An 11,144-nucleotide genomic window follows, 5' to 3' on the forward strand; every position below is an offset into this window, starting at 1 on the left:
GCTGCTAATAAAGCCAATTTAACAGAAGGAGGCAGAATATCTGATGTAATGGCTTCCTTGAAAAATGATACAGATAATACTGATTTGGCAAATGTTTTATCTTTATTTAATCGTAATTGCCAAAGGGCACTCTCATCAAATCCAGACAACTTTTCACCTACTGCCTGGTGCTGATTTAAGATTTTACTGATGTAGGCTCGACTCCCAGTGGCTTTCTTAGAAATTGCTGATCTTTTCGTGCTAAATAGAACTGCAAGAGAGACTTCCAAATATTTCTTTGAATCATCCCATTCGTGACCCTTTAAATTTTCCAGCAAATTTCTCACCACTTGTCTTACTTGAGATGGCCCTTTTTGAATGATCAAATCGGAAAGTTGCCCTATTTCATTAGCAACGAGCGATCTCGCCTTCATCAGCTTAAATCTGTGAAAAGCACGGCTGGCAATAGAGCTTGCCGTCATTCCCATAACGAACAAATCATTCGACGCGATAGCATAAAATCGCCTACAAACCATTCGAAGTGAGCACATCGTTTTAACTTTCTCGAACTGTGAACTATAGTCATCACTGTCATTAAAAAAGCAACAAAACCCGAATATTCGAGTCAAAATCTCGGAAGAAAGATCAGAAAGCGAACGACCTTGTGTGCCGACGGACAACATCGGCGATCGAGTGAGCAGTTGAAGCCAATTTCCCACGTAATTTTGCGGCTAAACTTGCCTGCTTGACTCTTTTGGATACTCTTAGCATGATTGTGTAGGAATACGTCCAGAAAATGTGATATTGGTACAATAAATCGCACGATAAGCACATGGAAGGCTAACCCGGAAACAACTCAAGCGCTAAAAACGATTTTTGCGCAGAACGATGCCAGAATTTCAGTTCTGCGCATAGCAATATGCGTTGGTACAGAACGTGTTGAATTCTGGGTAAAACCTCGTACCGTGCCGCTGTCTCGTGGCAGGTCTGCAGCCACAGCTATATGGAAGTTTGCGGTTTAATGATGAAGAGCGCCGCCTGTGGTGACAAACTTATGAAGATCGTTTCCAACACTAGCGGCGCTCTCGCTGTCGCACGTCGGGCCATTGACGCTTCAAACTCATAGTTGCTGTCGACATAGGAAGTAAAGTAGGCAAATAACACCGAATAAACGGCAAGGTAAAGACTATGTCTAATTATAGTAAATACGTACTGCGTGCGTGACTCGAACCGGCGCTCGCGTACGGCACCTAATCGCCTAGCTTCACGCCACTACACGTCTTCCCCTCGGCCACCGGGCATCCCCCAAAAAGGATGCTTAATAACCGAGCTTATTACGTGACAAGCATAGGCCCCCCTAAATATAGGGAGTGGGGGGGTGGATTCCACACAACTGAATGATACTCCAAACTGCTACAAACTAATGAAAAAAACAATAATTTAAAAATACTATTAAAATCTTGTTAAACTTGTCTTGTTTGTCAATAAGATCATCAAAAGAAGTGTTTGATTTGAATAATGTAGTATGAAACATGCATGCTTTGTTGAATATAAATGCATGTACCAGTGTATCATTACTGCAAAACATGTATTAATAATTATAATTTAGACATTTTCTAGTCACTGGAATAGAAAGTATAATTTCATAGCTTCCAGGCTAGTTAGTTGTTACTTAATTAGCTCATTGGTTCATTCTGGGTATTTATCATGGTATGTTAAGAATTGAAGTGCATTCTGATTGGCTGACCATATTTAATGAGTTGTTGTACCACAATTCCTTGTCTGTGTTCTTCTCGGGTTGTCGAGGTATGTACGACTTAGAAATAGTGCCGTATGCGAGTACCAAGTTGCGAGTCGCAAGTAGCAAAATATGCCATATGCTAGTGGTAAAAACGGCATATGCGAGTGGTAAAATGTATCGTTTGCTAGTAGCAAAAAAGCCCTATGCGAGGAGTAATACAAAGGCTTGTAACGTTTGCTTATAATATAACAACGTTCGTTCAATTGTGTTTTATCACAGTAAAATCAAATATTTACCATGGTTATGAAATGATGTGTACATGGTTGGTTAAGATTGGCATGATGCTGTATCAAAAAGTTCGTTCAGTCGTTTGCATAGAATCGATGTTTGCTCTTCACGAAATTGCACAGGAAACGTGAAAGCACAATAATTTAATAAACTGCCATGACCAGCCAGCACACTCCGCATAACATGTGAATTTTTTTTTTCTTTCGGTAAAATTAGTATGAACCCGTGGTCAGCGATTAAAGAATCATAGAATTATAATTGTAGCATGGAGGTAGAATGATTGTAGTTAGTAACGGGTGCATGTTCACGGAAGGGTCACAGAATTCTTGTGTCACGCGCCGCCGTTTAAATGAAGACAATGGCAGGTTCCAAAAGTAGTCACACCTCGGTGAGGTGTTAAATTTGCCACAACCCAAGTGTTAACGTGCATGTTGAGTGATAAGTCCGCATGTTTACGAGACGTCCCTCACACATGGAATGTATTTACACGCAACCCGGATCAAATTTGAATTGAAACAAATTGAAACAAAGAAGTGTCTGCCGTTGCTTGGTCAGGATAGAGAGACAATTTTCATGGGTAAATGCTAGTAGAAGACTTAGCCTCAATGCCCCAAATACTTCGACCTAACCACTTTATTTGTACAAGTAGATAAAGTGTTATGTTTCGTTAAAATAAGCATGGACATGTTAGCATTGAAATAATCATAGAAGTACAGTTATCATCAGTACAAGTAGACTCGCTGAACAGGAACTCACACGCGAGCCAATGGAAACAATGGCTGATTTCAAAGCAATTTTGTCTCAGACAAGACATGGACAACAAACTCGCTGTTTTGCTGATTAGGAATAACGTGATGCTAATTTCGTGGTATTTCAACAGCTTTGTAATGAAGCACAGGCCCTTAGCTAAATTCTCCTATAAACTGTTGATTCTGTCGACCAATGGGAACGCACGTTTCAACCAGACTACTTGGACCTTGGACATTTGCGAGACGTAACAACAAAAAACGCAGCCAGTGATACATTTCGAAAATAAAAATACAAAATAAACGCAATCAGTGGCGCCGACCACGCGCGTTGGAAATAAATAGAACGCGTTCAACTGCGTTGTGACACAGTATCACCAGCCTCTTTCACTAATTATGCTATTTCCCAACGCACTCATATTTAATACATTGACGAAAAACACTAATGTTTTGTGTCAACTAATTATACGCAATTATCCAGGCAGTACTAGAAATTATTGCTGATACTAATCATGTTTTGTATTGGAAAGTTGGATACTTGAACGTGAAGTTCCCGGGCATGTAGTAATAATAATAATAACTTTATTGCCTTCGTGTATTTTTTATTACATAGGATAAGTACACCAAAAAAGAGTTTTAAAATAATAACAAGATATATGTAAGAATTGTACAAAAAACAATACAAAAGTATTTAAATGTTAAATAAATCTTTGTGTTGTGTAAATATAATTGGCAAGTTCTATAATTATGCCAGGATCTTTGCTTGAGAGTATATATGTGAACTGTATATTTTTATTGTTATTATCTTTTCTAAGGTATATGTTTTAACGAAACATATCACTTTTTCTACTTGTACAAATAAAGTGGTTAGGTCGAAGTATTTAGGGCATTGAGGGTCTACTAGCATTTACCCATGGAAATTGTCTCTCTATCCTGACCAAGCAACGGCAAACGCTTCTTTGTTTCAATTCAAATTTGATCCGGGTTGCGTGTAAATACATTCCAAGTGTGAGTGACGTCTCGTAAACATGCGGACTTATCACTCAACATGCACTTTATTTCTTTATTATATACTATGTATCATGGAATTGTGTGCTAGTTAACACTTGGGTCGTGGCAAATTTAACACCTCTCCGAGGTGTGACTACTTTTGAAACCTGCCATTGTTTTCATTTAAACGGCGGCGCGTGACACAAGAATTCTGTGACCCTTTGGTGAACATGCACCCGTTTTTACTAACTACAATTATAATTCTATGATTCTTTAATCGCTGACCACGGGTTCATACTAATTTTACCGAAAGAAAAAACAATTTTCACATGTTATGCGGAGTGTGCTGGCTGGTCATGGCCGTTTATTAAATTATTGTGCTTTCACGTTTCCTGTGCAATTTCGTGAAGAGCAAACATCGATTCTATGCAAACGACTGAACGAACTTTTTGATATAAACACTTAAATGAATAATAAACAAAAAGCACTGGAAATAGTAGTTAAAGCTGCTTTTATTTGCGACCTTCGCAATGTAATCCGCGTACACTAGTCGACTGTAATGTTGAGTACAGGGCGGCGTGCGCCGGTTGACACCTAAGCTAGATCGCGTTGACCCCGATTTGCTACCATTATTTTTATACATGAATCACCCCTGAAGTAAAAACCTTAACAGCATCATGCCAATCTTAACCAACCATGTACACATCATTTCATAACCATGGTAAATATTTGATTTTACTGTGATAAAACACAATTGAACGTACGTTGTTATATTATAAGCAAACGTTACAAGCCCTTGTATTACCCCTGGCATAGGGCTTTTTTGCTACTAGCAAACGATACATTTTACCACTCGCATATGCCGTTTTTAACACTAGCATATGGCATATTTTGCTACTTGCGACTCGCAACTTGGTACTCGCATACGGCACTATTTCTAGGTCGTACATACCTGGAGGGGTTGTCTGCCAATAAGACGTATAGATACATATTCTAGCCTTGTTATTTACAAGATGGACCATCGCAACCCAACATTCAGTGTTTTAAGCAAAAACAAATTTCGTAGAGCAGGATTTTTAGTATTAACTAGCATACGTACCAAATAATGATTTCCTATTCTCTCTTCAGATGGTGGTTTAACAAAATTTTTATGCATAACTCGGGTGAGTAAATACGCAAGATCGTTTTTTTTTTTTTTTTTTTACCTCTCATATGGTGTTCAAACTATGAAGAAAAACCTACCGTGGTTACCCATTGTGGGGGTGTGTGAAAAGACCAATCCAGTGTGGGTCTGGATTGGCATGTTTAACCACAAAATGAGATGTAGGCAAACCAGGGTTTGGGGTTAAAACTGTCCTCTAACAGCAACTCAGTGGTAGATGAATCAAGCATGAATATAGATGTGATTTGATAGTTAAATTTAAAATCAGCATGTCTGAACAAGGTACTCTGAAGCCCTGTTGTATACTTCATGAGATGAACTTGAATTGATCTGTGAATGTGGAACTGTGGAGACTAGGAAGACTGTATGTACCGGTATTCAATCTCTCAAAGAAAACAACCAGACAACTGTTAGAATGGTAGTCATCTCGGCCATGTGCTTGACAATGTCTTCAAATTCTGTGTATAAATAATCCATACTGAGCCACAGACTTATACGTTGCTATGCACAGACATGGGACCCATATTGAATGATTACTGTTGTTGAAATGTACACAAATATTATGAATGATTGTGAAAATATAATGTTTGTCATGAGTACTCCGGTATGTGGTATAAAATACAGATAACACTAATTAAATTTGCTCAGTTGAGTCTCTCATTCTAGTAGTAGGAATTGAAATATTATGACTATGTATCTATATTCACTAATAGAAAACCACCGCTCTACATGATGCAGCAAGGAATGGACACCGGGACATGGTGCAACTGTTGCTTGAGTATTTACATATAGATGACAGAGATGAAGTAAGTAACTTACTACAATTTTAATGACACCTTATCCCATAATATTTCTTTTTGGTTTGATCAGCTGTTACAAGAGATCACCAACGGTTGTTATAGCAATATCAGCTGACATCATACTAAGACGAAATACAAGATGAAATTATCGCATGAATACTGTGAAGTATCTACTTTTGATTGTTGTTTATCAGTTTATACTGTTACATGTAATTATTGGATGTTACCGTATGTTATGTTATCAGATGTCTATTTCTAATGACATTTTATATTGTATTAATACTATCCACACAGTATAATCAAACACCACTTCATCTGGCTGCAAAGAGTGGACACACTGACACAGTGAAACTACTTACAGAAATGGATTGCAATAAAGAAGCCCGTGATGATGTAAGATATTTACTTGTAGTCCTGAGTCTATTATTTTGAATTTATTCAGTCTGTAACTATTACATGTTATGGGTCAACTTTTTTTTATCAGATGTCTATTTCTAATGACATTTTATATTGTATTTATACTATCCACACAGGATAATAGTACACCACTTCATCTGGCTGCAAAGAGTGGACACACTGACACAGTGAAACTACTTATAGAAATGGATTGCGATAAAGAAGCCCAGTGTTGGTTTGTAAGTTATTTACTTGTAGTCCTGAGTCTATTATTTTGAATTTATTCAGTCTGTAACTATTACATGTTATGGGTCAACTTTTTTTTATCAGATGTCTATTTCTAATGACATTTTATATTGTATTTATACTATCCACACAGGATAATAGTACACCACTTCATCTGGCTGCAAAGAGTGGACACACTGACACAGTGAAACTACTTATAGAAATGGATTGCAATAAAGAAGCCCAGTGTCAGTTTGTAAGTTATTTACTTGTAGTCCTGAGTCTATTATTTTGAATTTATTCAGTCTGTAACTATTGCATGTTATGGATCACTTTTTTTTATCAGATGTCTATTTCTAATGATTTTATATTGTATTTATACTATCCACACAGAATAATCGTACACCACTTCATCTGGCTGCAAAGAGTGGACACACTGACACAGTGAAACTACTTATAGAAATGGATTGCAATAAAGAAGCCCAGTGTCAGTTTGTAAGTTATTTACTTGTAGTCCTGAGTCTATTATTTTGAATTTATTCAGTCTGTAACTATTGCATGTTATGGATCAACTTTTTTTTATCAGATGTCTATTTCTAATGATTTTATATTGTATTTATACTATCCACACAGGATGATCATACACCACTTCATCTGGCTGCAAAGAGTGGACACACTGACACAGTGAAACTACTTATAGAAATGGATTGCAATAAAGAAGCCCAGTGTCAGTTTGTAAGTTATTTACTTGTAGTCCTGAGTCTATTATTTTGAATTTATTCAGTCTGTAACTATTGCATGTTATGGATCAACTTTTTTTTATCAGATGTCTATTTCTAATGATTTTATATTGTATTTATACTATCTACACAGAATAATCGTACACCACTTCATCTGGCTGCAAAGAGTGGACACACTGACACAGTGAAACTACTTATAGAAATGGATTGCGATAAAGAAGCCCTTGATAATGTAAGTTATTTACTTGTAGTCCCGAGTCTATTATTTTGAATTTCTTCAGTCTGTAACTATTGCATGTTATGGGTCAACTTTTTTTTATCAGATGTCTATTTCTAATGACATTTTATATTGTATTTATACTATCCACACAGAATAATCATACACCACTTCATCTGGCTGCAGAGAGTGGACACACTGACACAGTGAAACTACTTATAGAAATGGATTGCAATAAAGAAGCCCAGTGTCAGTTTGTAAGTTATTTACTTGTAGTCCTGAGTCTATTATTTTGAATTTATTCAGTCTGTAACTATTGCATGTTATGGATCAACTTTTTTTTATCAGATGTCTATTTCTAATGATTTTATATTGTATTTATACTATCCACACAGAATAATCGTACACCACTTCATCTGGCTGCAAAGAGTGGACACACTGACACAGTGAAACTACTTATAGAAATGGATTGCGATAAAGAAGCCCTTGATAATGTAAGTTATTTACTTGTAGTCCCGAGTCTATTATTTTGAATTTCTTCAGTCTGTAACTATTGCATGTTATGGGTCAACTTTTTTTTATCAGATGTCTATTTCTAATGACATTTTATATTGTATTTATACTATCCACACAGAATAATCGTACACCACTTCATCTGGCTGCAGAGAGTGGACACACTGACACAGTGAAACTACTTATAGAAATGGATTGCGATAAAGAAGCCCTTGATGATGTAAGTTATTTACTTGTAGTCCAGAGTCTAATATTTTGAATTTATTCAGTCTGTATTTATTACATGTTATGGGTCAACTTTTTTTATCAGGTGTCTATTTCTAATGACATTTTATATTGTATTTACATGTATACTATCCACACAGTCTAATTGTACACCACTTCATCTGGCTGCAATGAGTGGATACACTGACACAGTGAAACTACTTATAAAAATGGATTGCGATAAAGAAGCCCAGTGTCAGTTTGTAAGTTATTTACTTGTAGTCCGGAGTCTATTATTTTGAATTTCTTCAGTCTGTAACTATTGCATGTTATGGGTCAATTTTTTTTTATCAGATGTCTATTTCTAATGACATTTTATATTGTATTTATACTATCCACACAGGATGATCATACACCACTTCATCTGGCTGCAGAGATTGGACACACTGACACAGTGAAACTACTTATAGAAATGGATTGCAATAAAGATGCCCTTGATTATGTAAGTTATTTACTTGTAGTCCCGAGTCTAATATTTTGAATTTCTTCAGTCTGTAACTATTGCATGTTATGGATCAACTTTTTTTTATCAGATGTCTATTTCTAATGAAATTTTATATTGTATTCATACTATCCACACAGAATAATCGTACACCACTTCATCTGGCTGCAGAGAATGGACGCACTGACACAGTGAAACTACTTATAGAAATGGATTGCAATAAAGAAGCCCTTAATGATGTAAGTTATTTACTTGTAGTCCTGAGTCTATTATTTTGAATTTATTCAGTCTGTAACTATTGCATGTTATGGATCAACTTTTTTTTATCAGATGTCTATTTCTAATGACATTTTATATTGTATTTATACTATCCACACAGAATAATCGTACACCACTTCATCTGGCTGCAGAGAATGGACACACTGACACAGTGGAACTACTTATAGAAATGGATTGCAATAAAGAAGCCCTTGATGATGTAAGTTATTTACTTGTAGTCCTGAGTCTATTATTTTGAATTTATTCAGTCTGTAACTATTGCATGTTATGGATCAATTTTTTTTTATCAGATGTCTATTTCTAATGAAATTTTATATTGTATTCATACTATCCACACAGAATAATCGTACACCACTTCATCTGGCTGCAGAGAATGGACGCACTGACACAGTGAAACTACTTATAGAAATGGATTGCAATAAAGAAGCCCTTGATTATGTAAGTTATTTACTTGTAGTCCCGAGTCTAATATTTTGAATTTATTCAGTCTGTATTTATTACATGTTATGGGTCAACTTTTCAGCTCTGCTGCCGACGAAGTCGAGCAGAGCTTACAGTATTACTGATTGTCCCTCGTCGTTGTCGCAGTCGTCAACTTTACATTTTTGACTTCTTCTTAAAAACCACAAATTGTATAGCTGTGAAACTTTCTAGGAAGGTACATGTACCTTGGGTGGTTCACTCTCAGATTTGTTCATTTCGTGTGGATATGATCAATTGTCTTACTTATAGCGAATATTTTTTGGTAAAAAGGGATATTTTAGACTTTCGCAAGTCCAATTGCTTTGATATTATACATATAGGTACTACATGTGTACCTTTTTTAGTCCCCGTTCGGACGAAGTCCGAAAACGGGGACTTATAATTCGGTCTCCGTGCGTCCGTCTGTCCGGAGTCATATCTCAGAATCCCTTAGACCGATTCCGTTCATTCTTTGCATGTGCCTAGTACTTTATATGGCACATGTGCACATGCAGTGCTTTAGCGATTCGATTCAAAATGGCCGACTGGCAGCCATCTTGTTTTTTGAAAATGTCATATTTTGGACGTGCTTTGTCAGTTTTCATTCCAATTTGGTACATACATGTAAATATATACATGTTAGGATGCATGTCCATGACAATTTGTTTCAAAATCTGGTCAAGGATGACCGATTGACAGCCATCTGACTTTTTGGCCTTACTACTATATTTCCAAAATTTATGTACCATTTTCATTCGTATTTGGCACATACATCATACATATCAGTGTGTTTCATAATCAGATCAAAGATGGTCGAATAACTGCTGTTTTTATTTTTGGCCATATTACTATGACACAAAACGCGTGTTTTGATGTAAATAAACAATCTATTGTATACGCCACTTGGAACTCAAGTTTCAAGGACACGCTCACGACAACCCCTCCACTTTAATATGACGAGCACAAAGAGAACTTAACAGGGACTGTGTCATTTTCAATGACTTGTTAATTTCATGGTGATATCTTCAATTATCTAATTTTGATGAATATTTGTAATTTTTGGTAAAAAGTGATATTCAGATTGCTCAGATACCATACATATTGTTCATTTTCTGATGATATCCTCTGTTCTTTAATTGAAGTGTGCATTGCTAACAGCAAAGCGATCTCAGCCGACAGGCTTCTTGTATATTGTATTTATAACTATCCACACAGGTTGATCATACACCACTTCATCTGGCTGCAAAGAATGGACGCACTGACACAGTGAAACTACTTGTAGAAAGGGATTGCAGTAAAGAAACCCTTGATAATGTAAGGGGGCCACGCTGCTGGGACAATCTGCCTGTACAAAGTTGAAAATGACTGACTGCCTGACAAATTGTAACTACCTAAGCTATCTAAGATAACGTGTCCCACAGCGCCCCCCAGATAGGTCAGTTAGTGACAGTACTAATGACCTTTAGCACCTGGTAACAAAACATACAGAAAACTTCTTAGAAACAAATTGCGATAAAGATAAATAAATGTTTACTATTAGTAATCAGTAATGATTATGAGGTGAAGCTGTGGCAGCTGAGATAAGACTACCTGGTAGAACAGCGAAAGCTATTAACTTACTTACCTTAGGTAGTTATCAGTAGTGCTGCGGAGGCTGCACATACTAGAAAAGACAGTGTAAGCCGAGACCACGTAAGGGTTAATAAGGCAGCTTTCGCAAGCTAGAAATGGCAAAAGCCATAGCTACAAGTATGCTAGGTTAATATACATGAGGATGAAAATAAATTGGGTGAAAATGAAAATACTTCGGCCTGGGGGGGGGGGGGGGGGAGGTGGAAGATTCCGTTTTGCCAGCTGTAAATCTCAGTTGACCCACCCCTATCAAATAAAAAAACTGGTT

The sequence above is a fragment of the Saccoglossus kowalevskii genome, chromosome 11, assembly GCF_978046115.1.
Source record: "Saccoglossus kowalevskii chromosome 11, keSacKowa6.1, whole genome shotgun sequence".
Classification (NCBI taxonomy): domain Eukaryota; kingdom Metazoa; phylum Hemichordata; class Enteropneusta; family Harrimaniidae; genus Saccoglossus; species Saccoglossus kowalevskii.